Genomic DNA, 20,769 nt, shown 5'->3' with positions numbered 1-20,769 from the left:
GCCTGGACTATCGATTTCTGCAAAAAAAAATTTCACGACAGTGACACTTTAAGGCAAAGGCTGTCCGTCTGGTAAGATCTCACAGAAGAGTTACTGTAACACAAATCCTGTGTAATGCCCCAGCAGGTGTGGACCCGCTGTGTTACCTTACCGGTTTGACTTAGGGCCAAACTCAGGAGCGGAGTCTAAGTACCCTCTAGGTTTTCACCCTTTATCCCGCTCCAGGATGCGGAAGCTGGACTTCTGCTGCTAGAGGATGCCAGGTCGCTGCCCCAAGGATGGTCCCGGTAGGTAACGGCTGGTCAGGGAGACCAGAGAACCCCGATGCCAGGCACTGGGGATACAGGACCTGTCACTGACTGATCGAGACTCCAGCAGCATGGCTACAGGGGTCACAACCACTTGTGCCAGCAAAGAGGGGTAAGCCACTTACCTCCATCCTGTCGGATCATTCATTTATTTATAGAGTCTGATCATAGAGGCAGACTCTTCGTACAGACTGCCGATAACACCGATGAATGCTAGGCTATGGCATAGTATTCATCAGTATATGCAATCAGAGCATTGCATACAGTATATAAGTCCACTGAGGGACTTATATATGCAATGTAAAAATATAGAATACACAAATAAAAGTATTAACAAAAGATAAAAAATAAACATACTACATTTTGTTGTGTGCGGAATTGTCCAATCTATTAAAATATAAAAAATTTTCTTCCTGCACGTAGAACGGCGTAAATGAAAAGTGAAAAAGAAAACACCAGGGCTGATGATTTTTTAAAATTTTATATTAGAAAAAAAAATTAATTAAAGCCACTCTGTACCCACAATCTGTACCCCCAAACCACATGTTTCTTCGGATAGCTGCGTTTAATCCAAGATCTGTCCTGGGGTCCGTTCGGCAGGTGATGCAGTTAATGTCCTAAAAAAATACTTTTAAATTTGCAGCCCTGTGTCCAACACCCGGGGCTTGTAGTATCTGTGCCCAAACTTGGCACCACCCCTCCTCCCCACCCTCTTCATCATTAGGAATGCCACTGGAACATTTTCTCCTGTCTGAACACTGTACAGGTGCCTTAACGATCCAGACCATGTGCCAGGCTGATACAGCTGATGAATAGGAGAATAGCTGCCTGGAGCATTCTTAATGATGAGGAGGGACAGAGAGGTTGTGCCAGCCTAAGCCATAGACATTCTAGGCCACGGACGTTTGGTACGGGGCTGCAAGTTTAAAAGTTGTTTTTTAGGACAATAACTGCTTCATCTGCCCAACGGACCCCAGGACAGATCTTGGATTAAAAGCAGCTATCCAAAGGTACAAGTGGTTTGGGGGGGGGGGGGGTCAGATTGTGGGTACAGAGTCGCTTTAAAGTTGCAGATTTGCTTTGAATCTAATCAGGGCCATCAAATCAGCTGCAGATCCTGTACATGTGAACGTGGATCCGCAGTATAAAATCCGCTGCAATACAGTGTGTGTGAAGCTACCCTTACAGTGAAATATGCACAAGATAAGGGTCAGCCACAGATGAGTGATGCCTCAAAGAAGCTACTGCTCCTTCTCCTTACCAGTTGGGATAGAGAAGGATAACCTGCCTGCACCTAACTCCAACCCTCCAGCGCACACTTGTATAGTGTTGTATAGTCTTTCCCATCAGACTTGGTGTACCCTGCCGCCACCTCTGTATCAGAAACTGTCTCATGCAGAAGAGAGCTCTGGAGTAAGGGGGAGATTTATCAAGCTGTTATAGTAATAATGTTATTTTATTGCCCAGAACAACCCATGAGAGCTCAGCTTCCATATAGTAATGAGCCATTACCACCATGTCCAAGGTCCAAGAATGACTAAAACATTTGCACATTTTGCTAGCATGTAACCCCCACGCCAGGTGTAAATCACAGTAGAGTCTATACTAGCTTGGAGCTGGTGTAGATTTGTAAAGCTGGAGCTTGACAGCCTCACATGTGCCAGCTTTAGAGAGAAAGCATGCAATATCCACCTGACACTGTGTAACAGATATACAAGCCTCACGCCATAAGGTGACCAATACAATTCTAGTCCAAGTCATTTACAGTGAGACATTTTTTTTTAGAGGACTACTCTACACCTTAACCCTTTGAGGACCAGGCCCAAAATGACCCAGTGGACCGCGCACATTTTGATCTTAGTGTTTCCGTTTTTCCCTCCTCCCCTTCTAAGAGCTCCAGCACTTTCAGTTTTTTATCTACAGGCCATGTAAGGGCTTATTTGTTACAGGAATAGTTGTACTGTGTAATGGCGTCATTCATTTTACCATAACATGTATGATGGAATTCCAAATATATTATTTATGAAGATATAAATTGGTGAAATCGCAAAAAAGAATGCAATATGGTAACGTTTGGGGGGTTCCTGTGTCTACGTAATGCACTATATGGTAAAAGCGACATGATACCATTACTCTATAGGTTAGTACGAACACAACCATATGCAGGTTTACGCAGATTCTCTAATGTTATATATTTTTTTTAAATGAAATCCTTTTTTTTGGCAATTAATTATAAATAAAATGGGCCTATTGTGACGCTTATAACGGTTTTATTTTTTCACCTACGGGGCTGTATGGGGTGTCATTTTTTCCGCCATGATCTCTAGTTTTTATTAATACCATATTTGTGAAGATCGGACGTTTTGATCACTTTTTATTAATTTTTTTATATATATAATGTAACATAAAATCGGTAATCCGCGCACTTTTTTCCCTCTTTTCGTGTACGCCGTTTACCGTTCGCAATGACGCTTGTTATATTTTAATAGATCGGACAATTACGCACGCTACGGTATATTATATGTTTATCTATTTATTTATTTTTATATGTTTTATTTATATAATGGGAAAGGGGGGTGATTTAAACTTTTATTGGGGGAGGGGTTTTGGGGTAGTGTGTTAGTGTTTTTAACTTTTTTTTTTTTACACATTTGAAGTCCCTTTGGGGGACTTTTACATTCACTACTTGGATTTTTACACTGATGAATGTTATGCCATAGGCATAGCATTGATCAGTGTTATCGGCGATCTGCTCATTGAGCCTGCCTGTGCAGGCTCAGTGACCAGAGCGCCGATCGGACCGCACGGAGGCAGGTGAGAGAGCTCCGGCGGTCCGTTTTACCGATCGGGACCCCCGCAGTCACACTGCGGGGGTCCCGATCGGTAAGTGACAGGGGACTCCCCCTGTCACTTACACTTAAACGCCGCGGTCGCGCCGCGATCGCGGCGTTTAAAGAGTTAGTGACACGCGGCAGCGCGATCGCTGCAGCGTGTCATTACCGGTGAGGTCCCGGCTGCTGATTGCAGCCGGCCCCCACCTGCTATGAAGCGCGCTCCGCTCCGGAGCGCGCTTCATAGCGTGAGAAACACCCAGGGCGTACAGTTACGCCCTAGGTCGTCTGGGGACAGACTTCCATGGCGTAACTATACGCCCTGGGTCGTCTAAGGGTTAAAGGGGTTAACCAGCGCTACAAAAACATGGCCACTTTCCATGTACTGTTGTCTCCAGTTTGGGCGGGGTTTAGAAACTCAGCGAGTCTCTCTGCGAATTTGCAGCGAGAAACTTGCTGCGGATCCACCCAGTGTGTTTGTAGCCTAAATGCCTTCCTTTACCTGTTCAACAACAACACAGCACAACACTCACAGTGTCCACACCTTGCCCTATATCCGGGTCATGCTGATGTCAGACTCCTCACACTCCTGTAACTGAGAAGCCTAGAAACACTGCATTTCCAGGAACCAGTGTGGTGTCTCTCTCACATGTAACAGTCACTGAATAGCCCAGTAAGGAGAATACAATTTAATACTAACAGCTAAGGAGCGCCCCCATGTCTACATCGGTAGGATTAACAAAGTGCGGTTTTGGGACATATAACTAACTCTCATAGCCTTTACTTACATGTCCAGAAACAGTGCTAGGGGGCGTATAGGGACGTATTTAGGGCAGTAACAGTGTTTTTAGCATGATTGGTGGGATCCCTTTAAGTTTACTGTATCCTATTAAAAAGACTGGTGAGAAGTCAACGGTAACTTTTATTAGTATATAATAATAAGGGGTATTTTGGGTTTTCAGCATCTCCATTAAATGTACTGAGCTTTCTCCTTTATTGAGAGAATGTCCCCATTACTGCGGTTATGCTGATCCCATATATCTTTATTAGATACAAAACTAATGTCAGACACCAGAGGGGGCAGACGGGGCAGACACCAGAAAGCAACAACATCCAGGTGGAATATTTTCCTACACCCAGATGTGATTTGCAAAGTATGAGAACAAAAGCTTTTATTTCTTATATCAGGGAGGGGGATACAGATTAGGATGCAGGAGAGATACTAACTGGTGCTTTATAAGTCCCTTCTAGGGTACGTTCACACCTAACGACTCACAGCGGAAATCTGGCTGCGAGTTTAGCAGCGAGGTCCGCTACGAGCCAAGGTCCTGGCAGGTCCCTCTGACTACATACTCGCAGCGGTCTGAAAGAACGCTGCGAGTATGTAATGCAGCCGCTCTTTTAACCCCTTCATCCACTCCCGCCCGACTCCCGCTCTCTGTATACATTCAGGCACTGTGCCTCCTTTGAGAAAGCCAGAGTTTTCTGGTGAAACTAGTCAGGACCTTCTAGGCATTGTATTTTAATGATAATCAGATGAGTTGTATCTTGTCCGTTGTTCAAAGTACAGTATTATACTGACATAGGTATATGTGAGCATTGCTGACAGTGAAGCCCGTACTCAGGACAGCGAGGCACCCAGCCCGCTGACCCAACGAGTAGGACTTTCACTGCAACTGCAAAAAATACGCCGCACATATAAGAAGTGACAAGCCGTATACTGTCAACACGCGGCAACTCTGATAGCCTGTAAAGTAGCGCTATTTCTGATGCCACAGGAAAATACAGCGATATGTTAACATAGCTGATCAGAGTAATCCAATCCGTACTCAGGTGCAGCGAGGCACAGACCCGCTGCCCGCAAGAGTAGGACCTCTACAGTCAACTGTAAGGGGGACACCGCACTGCTAAAAGTGACAAGCCATAGCGCTGTCTAATATGCGGTAACCCCACACAGTTCACGGAATAGCGCTCCCTATTATGTCCGCCTCTACATCAATCTCGGTAGCGCCGGAGATGCGGGGACATTTTTAAATCCGGCGTAAAAAACGTCAGACTTAATAAATGTCCCCCCATGTGTATTAGTACATGATAAAGCACAAGCTCACTAAACCGCAGAGATAGCATCCTAGCTGTGCTTACACCATCTATATTCAATAGCACAGGGGTATACACATCCCTATATCTTATCTTCCAACTTTTTGGTCGGCCAAAGAGAGACACTCGTGGTTCCGTCTAAGAAAATTTTACAGACATTTCTATACTTTTAAGTCAAGGATGCAACCACACATACAGGATCTGCTGCAGATTAATGCATTTAGTTACATTGATATCTGCAAATCTGCAGCAGATCCTGTATGTGTGACTGCATCCTTAGGTCCCATTCACACATCAGTAACCCTGTCTGTAACTGCAGACCTGCAAACACATCCAGGATTACAGATGTATTTCAATCACTGTCTGCATTTGTAGGGACTCACTGCAAGTGACACTGATGCACTATGACCTGTTTTTTGTGGAACGGAACATGGCCCCAAAACAGACACATAACACCTACAGATGTGTGTATGGGGCCATATGAACTGCATGTGTTACATGATGTGTGAAAGGGTCCATAATGTCACGATTCATCGGAATATAACAATTTTTAGGATCCAACGTGCATCACATGATTGAATAATTCAATACAATAAAAAACCTGACACTTTCTAGAGCAACATAAAAAGTTTATTAATGCAAATCTAATTTGTAGGTCAAAAAGAGGGACATGTAAGGGGCAAAGAGGGACAGAGGCACGTCCCTCCAAAAGAAGTACACATGGGAGCTACGCCCTATATCATGCACTAATACATGGCGGCCAGGAAATCCCCCAGGGTCACGTACAGCCAGGAAGCACATTTATATCAGGAATAGATGTATTATGTTAGTTGGGACTTTTATACAGCACCATATACTGTACACACCACCATAATCCACTATGTACAGCAAATACACAGGGTGATCATGCTGTATACTGGTGAGCCCTGGTATAAGGGATGTATTTGCCTTTATATATTTTACAATCTGCATCTGATAGAGAAATATATTCCACATAGATGTTATTGCTCTCTGGTGTCTGCCATAAAAGCTTTATACACTTCATTCTGCTGTCCCAAGATATTAGATAAAGGAATACAGTAATAGGAGACTCCAAACAACAATACAAGAGACTGAAAATGTCCAAACACCTTCCTCTTATTTATAATTATAAGGCTATGATTTCCTGACTCCCCATCACACGGCCACCCCGACCTCTGACCCCTTTACTCCAACTGTTTCCATAACTGACAGTTTGGTGCTGATCACCTGTGTGTGATATATAATAATCCACCCTGACAATTACCCCCATAGTGCAATGTAATGGAGCAGCCGATCTATACGTGTCACTCTCCAATCATATACACAGACATATATTGTACTGAATTGGCTGTGGTGGATTAGTCTATGACATCACAGGCTATGACATCACAGACCAGGTTACTATGGAATTGTCAACAACCTGGAGTTTTCTAGAAGCTTCTGCTTGCAGTTGGAGAGTAAGTATCCCTCTCATCATCTCCTGTTTTCCCTTCTTATTTCCCATCTTCCACCTCCTGTATATGTTTCCTCGTCCCATGACAAGCTCTCTACTCTCCCCAGTCTGGTATCCGCCATATCTGAGACAGCTATGGTAATAAGCACATTGGATAAAGAAGAGAAGTAATTACCATAAAGCCCAGTGTAAGAAAGTTGTTTTCTGTTCTTTATTTCAAGGTTTTTCCAGAAAGATTAAAGAAAAGCAGAATAATTGTCAGAATAACAAGTCAGAAATTGGTGAGTTACACTATATATATATATGCTAAATGGTGGTTAATGCATTGTAACAGCAATATACTATAGAGGAGAAAAGAACCCGCACTGATGGTAACATTTCCTTCTATGTTCTCAGGATCCGACATTGTGGACCACTGACTACATGGACACCCTGGATCCTGAGGAAAGGGCTTGTTCACACTCGCACTATATATATATGTGGGACCACAGAAAACAGGTAACAGCAAAGGGCAACATGAGGGTGAATGATATATATATATATATATATATATATATATATATATATATATATGTATAGCAGGTTATATGGTGACCGGAGCTGTAGGTTTAGTCAGAGCAGTCGGCGTGTGTGTGTGTGTGTGTGTGTATGTATATATATATATATATATATATATATATATATATATATATATATATATTGCAGATAATTTATTATTCCAGTTAGAGGCTATGATCAAACACATTGGGAGAGATTTATCAAACATGATGTAAAGTGAAACTGGCGCAGTTGCCCCTAGCAACCAATCAGATTCCACATTTCATTCCTCACAGACTCTTTGGAAAATGAAAAGTGGGATCTGATTGGTTGCTAGGGGCAACTGAGCCAGTTTCACTTTACACCATGTTTGATAAATCTCCCCATATAGTTATGGCCCATAGTACAGGAGACTGAGCTCAACCAAAATGTCCCCATCAGAATAGTGACAGGATGTGTGTGATGTTACTCGTCACTACTGGAGGGAAATATAGCAATGCGCCTCCTGTAGATTGTACTTTCCCTTTGGATCAGGCCTCTGCTCCCAGTAGGATTGCCTGTATACAGTGATCACCAGAGGAAAACAAGATGGCGTCCTCTCCTCCACCAACTGTGGGCCGATCCAATGCACAGCTCCCCCTACAATAGTGGACTGATCGGACACAGCAGCACATGAGCTTATCTCTTTAAATGGGAGGGCTCCCGCACCTCTGCTCTCCGCACCTCCACATGTCAATTCTCTGAGCGGAGAGCAGAGGCGCTCAAGCCCTCCCATTCTAAGAGATTGAAGGCAGGATTCAATGCTGCACGGGGGGTTCTCTGCACCGATTCTGTAGTGTGAACTGGGCCTTACAGCAGACAGTCCAGGGATGCAGCAGGTTATCAGTGGCTCATGATGTGTCATACATCTAGTATATTCTTACTCTATGGTCTAAGGGGGAGATTTATGAAAGGTTGTAAATATACACCTGGTGTAAACTGCCCACAGAAACCAATCACAGCTCACCTTTTAGCTCTAGTAGAATAAAAGCTGAGCTGTGATTGGTTGCTGTGGGCAGTTTATACCAGGTGTATATTTACATCCGTCCATAAATCACCCCCCTAAGTCTACATCACGTATCCCAGCACCTACACCCCTGCATTGTGGCACATTTGAAAAGAGGGGTGGTAAAGGACTTGTGGATTAGTAATAACCGAATATATCAGTATTAGGGAAGGTTCACACGTAACGACTCCGTAGCCGATTTCAAACTGCACATCTCTCAGCAAATCCACTTATTCCCATTAGAATCTATACCCTGCATTCTTAACTCGGATTTGAATTCTGCTGCAACAATGTAGTGGAAGTTTCTTTAACTACTTTGATGCTGGGAAAGTTAAAATAATAAAGAAGCCATGCTTACCCGCTCGCGGGCTCACTGACAGTCCGCTTAGCCAATCATTGTGCTGTCCCTTCGCAGACACTGATTGGCTGAGCGGACTGTCTGTGAGCCGGACCTGGAGAAGCAGACTGGAGCGCAGTGAGCGGGAGCGGGTAACCATGGCTTCTTTATTATTTTAACCTGCCCAGTATCGTAGTAGTTAGAGAAACTTACCACTACATTCTTGCAACAGAATAAAAATCTGTGTTGAGAATGCAGGACTATAGATTCTAATGGGAACGAACAAGTATTGCAGCGGATTTGCTGCTATATGTGCAGTGTGAAATCCCCTGCGGACTCGTTACGTGTGCAACTAGAAAAGAAAAAGTAGCTGGTCTGCAAGGTCTAACAATGATGGTTGATTGTTGTGAAAAATGTATAGATGATTAAAAGGATGTTAAAATGATAATAAAACTATTAAATGTATTTGTTCTTTACTAAAAATATAAAACATTAATTCATGCAGTTAAAAATAGAAAAATATGGTAATTAAAAGAAAAAATAATAAATATACTGTAAAAATACAGATGCATTGGATAAAATTGCTCTATAAAATCATAAGGGATACATAGCCACATTCTATACATACATAAATAATGACATTGATGACATTAGATACTATGGGGGAGATTTATCAAACTGGTGTAAAGTAGAATTGTTTTAGTTGCCCCTAGCAACCAATCAGATTCCACTTTTCATTCCTCACAGATTCTTTGAAAAATGAAAGGTGGAATCTGATTGGTTGCTAGGGGCAACTAAGACAATTCTACTTTACATCAGTTTGATAAATCTCCCCCCATGTCTTCAACCCACTTGTATGCAGTCTTATTAGTGACTATGAGTTTCTCAGGATCCTGAAAAAGTTGTATCACTCAAGACTCTTTGCCTTCAGAAAACAATAAGGTTATTAATGAGATGTATATGAATGGGCAGAGCCGTTCAGGATCCTGGGAAAGCTGAGTTGCAAGCTTTTCAGAGACCTGGGAAAGTTGGGTTGTTGCACAAATTAATAGCTTTGGGTCAAGTGTGGATGAGATCAGCGCTGTGCGTCGTCTCACTTGGAGTGCAGGGCTGTTTGCTGTCAGCCAGTATAGATAGTTTTTGATGCCTAATGCTGGTCTCATTTTACATTGATCCAAGCTCATTCTTGCAACAAGTGACCCATGTTCATTAATTTGTGCAGCAACACATTTTTCCCAGGACTCTGAAAGTTTTTAGTGACTCAGCTTTCCCAGGATCCAGAAGGTATATATTATATACATATATTAACCTCAAATAGCCTCAATAATCCAACTTTTCCAGTAGCTTGCACAGCTCATATTCTCTACATAGACTGTATACAAGAGGGTTGATGACATTGTGGCACATATGTAAATGTCAGCGTATTTGCCACTTGGCATTGGTGATCCAGTCCAATCCTTAGGAAGGCACCCTCCTGGGAAGGGGGTTGGTGGATGAGGGGATTCCTTACCTACCTAATTATAACTTTATTTTTTTTTATCTACTAAATAAGTAAATAAAAGGCATTTATTGGGTAATGCGCACATAACTCGTTTCTGGAGTGCTAGGCTCTCTTCATCAGATAAGGTGCATAATACACAGTCATAACACAGGTTTAAATACACAGAGAAAGTAGAGAAAGGGGTGCCAGTCCCGCCACCTCAGTCTGCTTAGGGAGTAAATACCCCCACCTTTCCTTGCCTTTATATTTTTAACCTCTTTTTGCCCCCACACCATTATGCTCATCTGTGTCCCACACTACTATATCCTCTTCTGGATAGTGCTACATGCTGTACTAGAACAAGCCAACCCTCCAAGCTCACAAGACAAATGGTTCGTTTACACAGAGAGATTTATCTGACACATTTTTGAAGCCAAAGCCAGGAATGGCTTTGAAAAGAGGAGATATCTCAGTCTTTCCTTTATGACCTGTTCTCTGATTATAGTCTATTTCTGGCTTTGGCTTCAAAAATCTGTCAGATAAATCTCTCTGAGTAAACGCACCAAAAGTCTGACCATTAAAAAAACAGAATTCTAATTGAATGAATATTTATCTCCATGACTGTTACTTGAACATATTCTGGACTACATTCAATCGGTTAAATGGGTCATTCAGGCTTAGACAACTGTCCTCAGTTCTGGAAGAAATCAGCTATTTTTTTTTTTTATCCTGGATAACCCCTTTATTAAGTGTATCCTAACAGTGTTATACAATTGTTAAAGGTTAAAAACTTGTAGAGCTAAATTAATTAAACTTTATTTTCATAGAGTTATAAAGGTTTGTAAGGTGCTATACACATGGGGCGAAATTTATCATCCGGCGTACGGATGATTTTCGTCGGAAAATGGCCGATTTGCGAATAAAATATTCGCAAATCGGCACTTTCCACAGAGTACGCCGAGGGGCGGGGAGGGGGTGTGAAGGGGGCGGAACGGAGGGCGCGGACTCGGAGGGCGCGGACTCGGAGTCCGCGCGATTCACCATCCGTTCCGCCAAAAGATACGCCGAAAACCTACTCCAGTCCTCAGCAGGCGTACGTTTTCGGCGGTGCGCACCAGAGCGCACTGGATTTATGTAGAGGCAGTCCGCAACTACATGAATTCCCATAGGGCTGGAGATGCGGAAAATTTATAAGTTAATGTTAATAATAAATGTCCCCCATGGTGTAATACATATATATATATATATATATATATATATATATGATAATAAATATGTTCCTTTTACAATAGGGAGAAGAATCCTGAATATAAGAAACAAGGAAAAAAGAAACCAAAAAGTTAAAGAAAGCCAAGAAAAAGTCTCTATGTAAGTAGAGAGATTCTGTCTACTAATATAAAGAAACATTACAGATCACAGACACCTCATAACCTCCCAATGACCAATATCACTATTACACACAGAACTAAAATTACTGCCACATCCTGACCATGTAACAACTACAAATAATGTTAGACACATATCAATAGTTTTGATTGGTCAGGATCAGTGATCAGATTGTGACTGATCAGGAGAACAAACTGTGAGAAGTAAACACTTAGGGCCGAATTATACATAGCAATGTAGAGGAGTAAGTGACTGCTGACCTGTCATGTCAGCGCCCGCTTCCTTCTCCGTTCCCTGCTTGTTGCCTGTGCTATTACAAGCACAGACAATGATCTGGGAGGAGCGGTGGGGCCCCAGGGAGCTGCAGGAGGGGCAGCTCGGACCATCTAGTTTGGCCAAGTCAAGAAAATGGTGTTCTGCTGCTGCTGCCGCTCCTGTTTCACGGAGCGACAGGCAGCAGACCTTCACTATTGTGATCATTTTGATAGGTCATGTTTAAAGACAACGATCAGCCGGCATTGTACATGTCAGCTGATCGTTGCCTTTTAACATGATCTATTACATCAAACGGATATCGGCCAGAAAAGGCGGCAATTGGCCAAGTATGGCTGATAATTTTTTAATGTAATGGGGCCCATAGGGACATCCAACAAGAACTGTGCCTGTACATCTCTCGGTCAGTTATCAGCTCAAAAAGTTGCAACAACAACCAGGAACATTCCCTATAAAGCACAGCTGTTGAAACACAGAGGTGAAAAGGAAACTCCAGCAAAAAAACATTTTCTTTTATATCAACTGGTTTTAGAAAGTGCCAGAGATTTGCATTTTACTTCTATTTAAAAAATTTCAAATTTTCCAGTGCTTATCAGCTTCTGTATGCCATAGACATAGATATGTAGGACATACAGCAGCTGATAAGTACTGGAAGACTTGAGAATAGAAGTAAATGACAAATCTCTGACACCAGTTAATTGGAAAGAAAAAGTATTTCAGTAGTCGCCTTCAGATGTGACAGGATTGTCAGACAGCCTGCGGCACACCGATAGATCTAGAGCAGGGGTGCCAAACTCAAATACACAGTGGGCCAAAATAAAAAAATTGGACAAAATCGCGAGCCAACCTTGATAATTATTGAAGCGCAAATACTTCAGTCCTGGCACTGTCAATGGTGTGCGTCTCCCAGCCCTGTGCACTATGATAAATTGCTATGACATGATTAAACCCCAACCCATGTAACAGCCAACGTCCCCCAATATTACCCCATGTAGTTGGGAAGTCAACCAAAATTGCCCCACATATTAGCCAGCCCCCCCAATAGTGCCCAAATAATAGCCAGCCCCCCAAGTGTCCCATATAGCAGCCAGTCCTCCCCCATACCCTCTTATATAGTAGCCAGCCCTCCCCTGTAGTCTCGTATATAGTAGCAAGCCCTCCCCAGTAGTCTCATATAGTAGCCAGCCTTTTCCCATAGTCTCATATATAGTAGCCAGCCCTCCCCAGTAGTCTCTTATTTAGTAGCCAGCCCTCCCCAGTAGTCTCATATAGTAGCCAGCCCTTTCCAATAGTCTCTTATATAGTAGCCAGCCCTCCCCAGTAGTCTCATATAGTAGCCAGCCCTTTCCCATAGTCTTTTATATAATAGCCAGCTCCCCCATAGTCCCATATAGTAGCCATGGCAGGCCAGATGTAATTCAAACTCTCAAATGCATGGTGGGCCAAAAATAATGGCACCAGATTTGGTCCCCGGGCCAGAGTTTGACATGACTGATTCAGAGCACTTGTAGACTCTATACGCTAAGTCTGCACATAGATGTATTAGTATATAATGTTCCTAATGACATATCTGCCCTCTGCCAGTGACTGAGAACATTGTTACATCCATACACTGCAGACCTGGAAGACCCCGTCCTGCTCTCAGCTGTGATATGGATACAAATGGATCTAGTCCAGGAAATTCTCTGCAGTAACTGTATGAGCAGCTGTGCACATTTCTGTAGTGGTTTACTATAATACTATACTGTATATACTGAGCTTACAGAGCATTACCTAGACTATATACGGCTGTATCTAACACTGTTTACCGACAACAAATACCTTAAAAATGATAAAGAATTGAACCTCTTTATTCCCTTTTCAATTTACCTTTTAAAAGCCATAACTCTTATTTTTCAAATTACAGAGCCATATGAGGGCTTATATTTTTCAGGACCCGCTGTCCAAACTTAAAAAAAAAAAAAGGGGTATTTTGATTTTATGCAATGCATGTTACTGTAAAACTGACATGTTTCATTACAACCATAACCAATTTTGTTTCCTTTTACTACTTAAAAAAAACTAAAACTTAGCACATAGCAGCAGAGCGCCGCTGTGTATCAGGAAGGCTTAGCTCCTCAGCCCGCTCCATACACCCCCTCACACCCGCTGTGTATCAGGAAGGCTTAGCTCCTCAGCCCGCTCCATACACCCCCTCACACCCGCTGTGTATCAGGAAGGCTTATCTCCTCAGCCCGCTCCATACACCCCCTCACACCCGCTGTGTATCAGTTAGGCTTAGCCCCTCAGCCCGCTCCATACACCTCCTCAAACCCGCTGTGTATCAGGAAGGCTTATCTCCTCAGCCCGCTCCATACACCCCCTCACACCCGCTGTGTATCAGGAAGGCTTAGCTCCTCAGCCCGCTCCATACACCCCCTCACACCCGCTGTGTATCAGGAAGGCTTAGCTCCTCAGCCCCCTCCATACACCCCCTCACACCCGCTGTGTATCAGGAAGGCCTAGCTCCTCAGCCCGCTCTATACACCCCCTCACACCCGCTGTGTATAAGAAAGGCTTAGCTCCTCAGCCCGCTCCATACACCCCCTCACACCCGCTGTGTATCAGGAAGGCTTAGCTCCTCAGCCCGCTCCATACACCCCCTCACACCCGCTGTGTATCAGGAAGGCCTAGCTCCTCAGCCCACTAGCCCGCTCCATACATCCCCCACACCCGCTGTGTATCAGTAAGGCTTAGCCCCTCAGCCCGCTCCATACACCCCCTCACACCCGCCGTGTATCAGGAAGGCCTAGCTCCTCAGCCTGCTCCATACACCCCCTCACACCCGCTGTGTATCAGGAAGGCTTAGCTCCTCAGCCCGCTCCATACACCCCCTCACACCCACTGTGTATCAGGAAGGCTTAGCTCCTCAGCCCCCTCCATACACCCCCTCACACCCGCTGTGTATCAGGAAGGCTTAGCTCCTCAGCCCGCTCCATACACCCCCTCACACCCGCTGTGTATCAGGAAGACCTAGCTCCTCAGCCCGCTCCATACACCCCCTCACACCCACTGATGTATATATGCTGTGGGCCGGCATGAGGCCAAGCAGAGAGTTATAGAAGCTTATAGAGTGCTCAGGCTTTATTTACACAAAGAAAACAATGTGAATATCTGTAATAGAGACTGTAAATGTGGGGGTGGCGGGGAAGAAACGTTGCCGTCAGCCATGGGCTCTCTACATGTATATACTACATATCTGCTACATACATGCATTTCTGTTGGTGCCAGTCATGTGGCATATGTTATTGTACAGCAATGGCATTAGGGGTTTTTAGAGATAAATACATCAGAGGAATTAATGGTTTTAATAGGTATCAAGAAAATATCAGTATTGTATTATGGAATCTATAGAAGGATATGAGTTATTGTTGTATATATGTACACCATTATTTCTATAGGGACCTCTCATATATATATATGTAGTGCATACAAAATAGATACCCACTACAAACATTTAGATGCCTTTTTTTAAATGGCTTCTGACTGGCGGCGGAATAACTTTACCATAGGCCCCGGGCTGTTTACCAAGCCTGGGCCCCCCCACCCCACTGTAAGTATGGCAGCACTAGTGTGGTGTTTAAAGGAAACCTGTCACCCCCCGTGCCGGGGTGACAAGCTCCCGACCCCCCGCTGGAGCACCCTATACTCACCTGATCCCGCCAGGTCCTGCTTCCTGAGTCGGTCGGGTGACTAAGATATCAGCGCCCGAAGTCCGGCGCGCTCACAGGAGAGTCCGATTGCCCATAGAGAATGACGGAGCATCGGACTCCCCCTTCATTCTGTATGAGCATCTGACTCTCCTGTGCTCTAACGGGGGGCCCGGAGCCTGTTACCTCGGCACGGGGGTGACAGGTCCTCTTTAAAATATGGGATATTTACCATGTACCTGTAAAGTTTTACGTAAATGATTATCAGGCAGCTATGTGCTCACTTTTCATTCTCTAAATTACTTCCATTTTGAATTTGGTGCCAAAATACCTTAACAGAGGCGCCATTGTCTCTGCTCCCTTCTGTCTGTACCTGTGAATTAGGAAGCGGGACTTCCTGATCCATCTCCAGCGTGAGCCCCAGTGAAATATTATTTTTATATTATTGGCACAAGGTTGGAGACAGGTGTCATCAAAGCATTAAAGTATAAAATTATGTACTACCCCCTCCCTCCCAGTTCAGTTCAACATTATTCCAGACCTCAACCTAAATACAGACACTGGACCCCAACACACACACACACACACACACACACACACACACACACACACACACACACACACACACACACACTCTCTCTGTGCCCCTACCCTCACCCCAGACTGGTCACCCTGTATCCTCCTGCCCCCACACCAGACTGGTCACCCTGTATCCTCCTGCCCCCACACCAGACTGGTCACCCTGTATCCTCCTGCCCCCACTCCAGACTGGTCACCCTGTATCCTCCTGCCCCCACTCCAGACTGGTCCCCCTGTATCCTCCTGCCCCCACTCCAGACTAGTCACCCTGTATCTTCCTTCCCCCACTCCAGACTGGTCACCCTGTATCCCCCTGCCCCACCACAGACTGGTCATTCTGTATCCTTCTGCCCCCACCACAGACTGGTCACTCTGTACCCCCCTGCCCCCATCACAGACTGGTCAATCTGTACCCCCCTGCCCCCACCACAGACTGGCCACTCTGTACCCCCTGCCCCCACCACAGACTGGTCACTCTGTACCCCCCTGCCCCCACCACAGACTGGTCACTCTGTACCCCCCTGCCCCCACCACAGACTGGTCACTCTGTACCCCCCTGCCCCCACCACAGACTGGTCACTCTGTACCCCCCTGCCCCCACCACAGACTGGTCACCCTGTATTCTGCTTCCCCCACCACAGACTGGTCACTCTGTATCCTCCTGCCCCCACCACAGACTGGTCATTCTGTATCCTCCTGCCCCCACCACAGACTGGTCACCCTGTATCCTCCTGCCCCCACCACAGACTGGACACCCTGTAACCCTTTCTTCACTGATTCTCCTCCCTGTCTCTTTTCCACATACCTATAACTTTAGTATTCCTCATCTATAGTGCAGTCTGTAAGGGACCTGTGTTGACATCATAGTCACATGTTAAGGTCCTTCAGTATGTACTCTAACGTTACTCAATTCTCTCCTGACTGCAGGTATTCCCTGATTTACGGAAAATTGGGGTAAAAAAGCAGCATTTTTTTTTTGTAAGTCATGGCAGAACTGTGGCCAGGACACAATACACCACTGAAAGCATAAGTCTAAAAACACCACAGAGACAACATCACAGGTCTCGACGTAAGTGTATTCAAACATTGCCCCCTGGGAAATTAAATATGCAAAAGAACACTCCAGAGACACCATTACAGGTCTCAACGTAATGAACTAGCCAGACCTTCCCTCCGGGAAGGTACAGCCAAGCCAAGGAATGTCTCCAGTTTAGGAAACCAGCCAAGCAAGGTATCCATCCACAGACAGCTGTTTCGGGGTATTTGCCCCTCATCAGTGTGGAGTAGGTTTCTGGCTAGTGGGAGCAATGCTAGTACGTGCATGCAAAGAGAGATAAGTCTCTGGAGTGCTCTTTTGCATATTTGATTTCCCAGGGCGCAATGTTGGAATACACTCACGTCGAGACCTGTGATGGTGTCTCTGTGGTGTTTTTGGTTGAGCTCCCTGAGGTCAACCATCATCTCTCTTTGCATGCACGTAATAGCATTGCTCCCACTAGCCAGAAACCTACTCCACACCGATGAGGGGCAAATACCCCAAAACAGCTGTAAGTGGACGGATACCTTGCTTGGGTGGTTTCCTTAACTGGAGACATTCCTTGGCTTGGTTGTTCCTTCCCGGAGGGAAGGTCTGGCTAGTTCACTACGTTGACACCTGTAGGTGTGTCTCTGGAGTGTTCTTTTGCATATTTGAAAGCATAAGTCTGTTAGGGTGGCTATGGGCCCCCCCAAGAGCTCAGGGCCCTGAGCTACAGCCCAAAACGAACCTTTTATAATACACTACCGCTACTGACTATACGTTTGATGGCCTGTTGGCAAGGATGGCAAGTAATGTTTGACCTACGGGGTCACATTCAATGGGACAAGCTACAATTCCAGGCACAGCCACTCCTATGTATAGGGATGTGTAGACACACTTTAAATGTGCTAGAGAAAAAACTTCTCCTTGTATGTTCAGAGACTTTTCTTATAGGAGTTGGTCAGTATGCTTTCCGCCTTTAAATCCTTGTTCATGTTACCTTGTTCTTTTTCTATTTTTTAGGCTTCGCTCCCTATTTTGCTGCTGCTCCATCACCACAGCACACTAACAGTGAGTATACAAGATCCATTCTTATAAATGTCTTTCCATGCAGTTTAACACAAAGACAAAAAGAAAATATCCAACTTCCTTTATCACATATATTTATATTAACTGATTAGAGACAGTTATTTTTCTAGTTTGTTTCTACCTTTATTTTTCTTAGTACATTATTATGGAAGCAGTCATCCTACATAAGATGTTTTAACAGCATTTAGTGACATGCTTTACAGCAAACCTCATGCACATAGACACAATAGGGGACATTTAAGACTGATGTACTAGTACTAAGACATGCATGCCTGTTAGAAAACTGATCCAGCTCTGCGCATGGCACAACAAATCTGCTTCTGCACGGGAGCAGGTGTAGATTTGTATCATGATTTACACCTGGAAGTGGGCATAAATCATGATAAATCATGTGAGGGAGGAGACCATGTCTCCTCCCTACCCTGCCACACCCATCAATCTAGTGGGGCATACGGCTGGCATACGCCAGGGAGAAGGGTCAAATCTGCACCAGGGGCGCAAGGTTAATAAATCTCCCCCAATGAACATCTCCAGACCTCACTCATTGTATAGGATACATTAGTAAGCGTGCTCTGTTGTATTATTCCACAGGGAGGGGGAGGCTGAGGTGCTATTGCTTTTGACATCTACTGGTGTCATCTTTCAATGTAATGCTTTATAGAATGGAAAGGAAATCTCAGCTTAGTTTAAAAGCGGGAGTGTGAGGTGGGAGGCTTGGGACTGTGATTCCCAGGTAATTTTGTTTATGTGCATTTGCTTAGATTGTGGTAAGCACTTACCTTATACAGCCTATTGGTTTATGAAATTAGTTCTGCACTTGCACTTTACCCTTTTTTGTTTAAAATCAAGCTGCAATGAGTTATTTTACTTATTCTTGATATTTGCACTTGCACTTTATTGATAACATACAGCTCGTCCTCCTATATGGTCTCCCACCTCCTAGGTCTTTGTTTTTAATTCCCCCGTTTTTTTTTTTTGCAATAATTTTCAATAAAGTTCTTTGTTAAAGAGAACCAATCATGAGCAAAAATGAAATTTTTTTTTTTTTTTTTTTTGCTAATTAGATGTCAATTGTGATTTTATTAATATTTGTAAATATAATTAATTATTTTTATTGCTTCGTTTTGTCACTGTAATCTTTTTCTTTCCCTGTCTCGAACAGGCTCTTTTCAAAAGAGCCGGCTCGAGACAGGAAACTCCCGGCATGCCGATCGGCGGGAAGGGCTCCCATGAGCCTTTGCCCGCCGCTCTGTGAATACACAGCGATCTCGCGCTATACAGCGTGAGATCGCTGTGTATGTCTGTCCTGACTCACGCTGTTAGTGTAACTATGAAGATACAGACTGCCTTAGCAGTCTGAATCTTATACTTTACCTGATCCTGTTGTTCGCGGCAGTAAGGCCGGCGCCGCCATCTTGATTACGTCACTTGCGTTCAAGCGGTGGAACGCAAGTAATGTAATCAAGATGGCGGCGCCGGCCTTACTGCCGCGAACAACTTATCAGGTAAAGTATAAGATACAGACTGCAAAGGCAGTCTGTATCTTCATAGATACACAAAATGAAGGTACAGACTGCCTTTGCAGTCTGTATCTTATACTTTACCTGATCCTGTTGTTCGCTGCAGTAAGGCCGGCACCACCATCTTGATTACATTACTTGCGTTCCACCGCTGGAACGCAAGTGACGTTATAAAGATGGCGGCGCCGGCCTTACTGCCGCGAACAACAGGATCAGGTAAAGTATAAGATACAGATTGCAAAGGCAGTCTGTACCTTCATAAATGGACAAAATGAAGATACAGACTGCCTTTGCAGACTTAGGGAGAGATGTACTTTGATAATAGGGAAAGTGATTTTTAGGTGATAGGTTCTCTTTAAATACATTTGAATTCTCATTTTGATTCTTTATATTGGTGCCGGATGCATTTATAGGTGTTATGATTTATGAGTAGTGGCTATCCGGAGACCCCTTTGGATCTTCGTTTTTCGTAATATTAGAATCTAGAATTTATTAGTGTATTTCATTAGTTTAAAAGCAGACCTGTCAGCAGTTTCTGTTGAAGTTTAATGAAGTCTGAGTACACACTAACCTGGTGCTGAGTTGTCTCACACTGCAGGCACGACTGTATAAATAGCTTGTGAATAATGATCATAAATCCACTTCCAGGTCTAATCCAAGAGAACTGACCACTGTCTCGATGACTGTCACCGTCTTACAGCAATAGACCAGGATAAAGAACCCAAGCGGCCTCATCGCAGGATATTCCAACGACATCAAGGGCTCACAATGGATACGACCAAGTAAGCTTCTTTATATGCAATATGCTAAAGACAACGTGTTTCAGGCAGCGTTCCATCATCTTCCTCAGATCTGAGATGCAAACATAAAAAATGTATATATAAATATATATTTATATATATATATTTATATATTATTTATATATGTATATATATATATACACACACACATATATATATATATATATATATATATATATATATACACACACACACACAAACTTTACCCAAACTCCACATGAGGCAGTTTCTACATAACTGTAGACATCAGCCAAAAATCCTATAATCGTTACAGCACAATAATCACTCTACACAAACAGATAAATA

The 20,769-nt window shown here is 43.9% G+C and overlaps 1 long non-coding RNA gene across 1 annotated transcript; it reads left to right on the top strand.

Annotated features, from left to right (window-relative positions):
• The first annotated feature begins 6,931 nt into the window (after positions 1 to 6,931).
• LOC138798525 (uncharacterized) lies at positions 6,932 to 18,127 on the top strand. Its single transcript, XR_011364093.1, has 4 exons — positions 6,932 to 6,991; positions 7,107 to 7,208; positions 11,402 to 11,477; positions 18,078 to 18,127. It is a non-coding gene; the product is annotated as an uncharacterized lncRNA (long non-coding RNA).
• The last annotated feature ends 2,642 nt before the right edge of the window (positions 18,128 to 20,769 follow it).

The sequence above is a fragment of the Dendropsophus ebraccatus genome, chromosome 8 (genome assembly GCF_027789765.1).
Source record: "Dendropsophus ebraccatus isolate aDenEbr1 chromosome 8, aDenEbr1.pat, whole genome shotgun sequence".
Lineage (NCBI taxonomy): Eukaryota > Metazoa > Chordata > Amphibia > Anura > Hylidae > Dendropsophus > Dendropsophus ebraccatus.
Note: the sequence above shows the minus strand (reverse complement) of the source record. Positions and strands in the feature narration are given on the sequence as shown.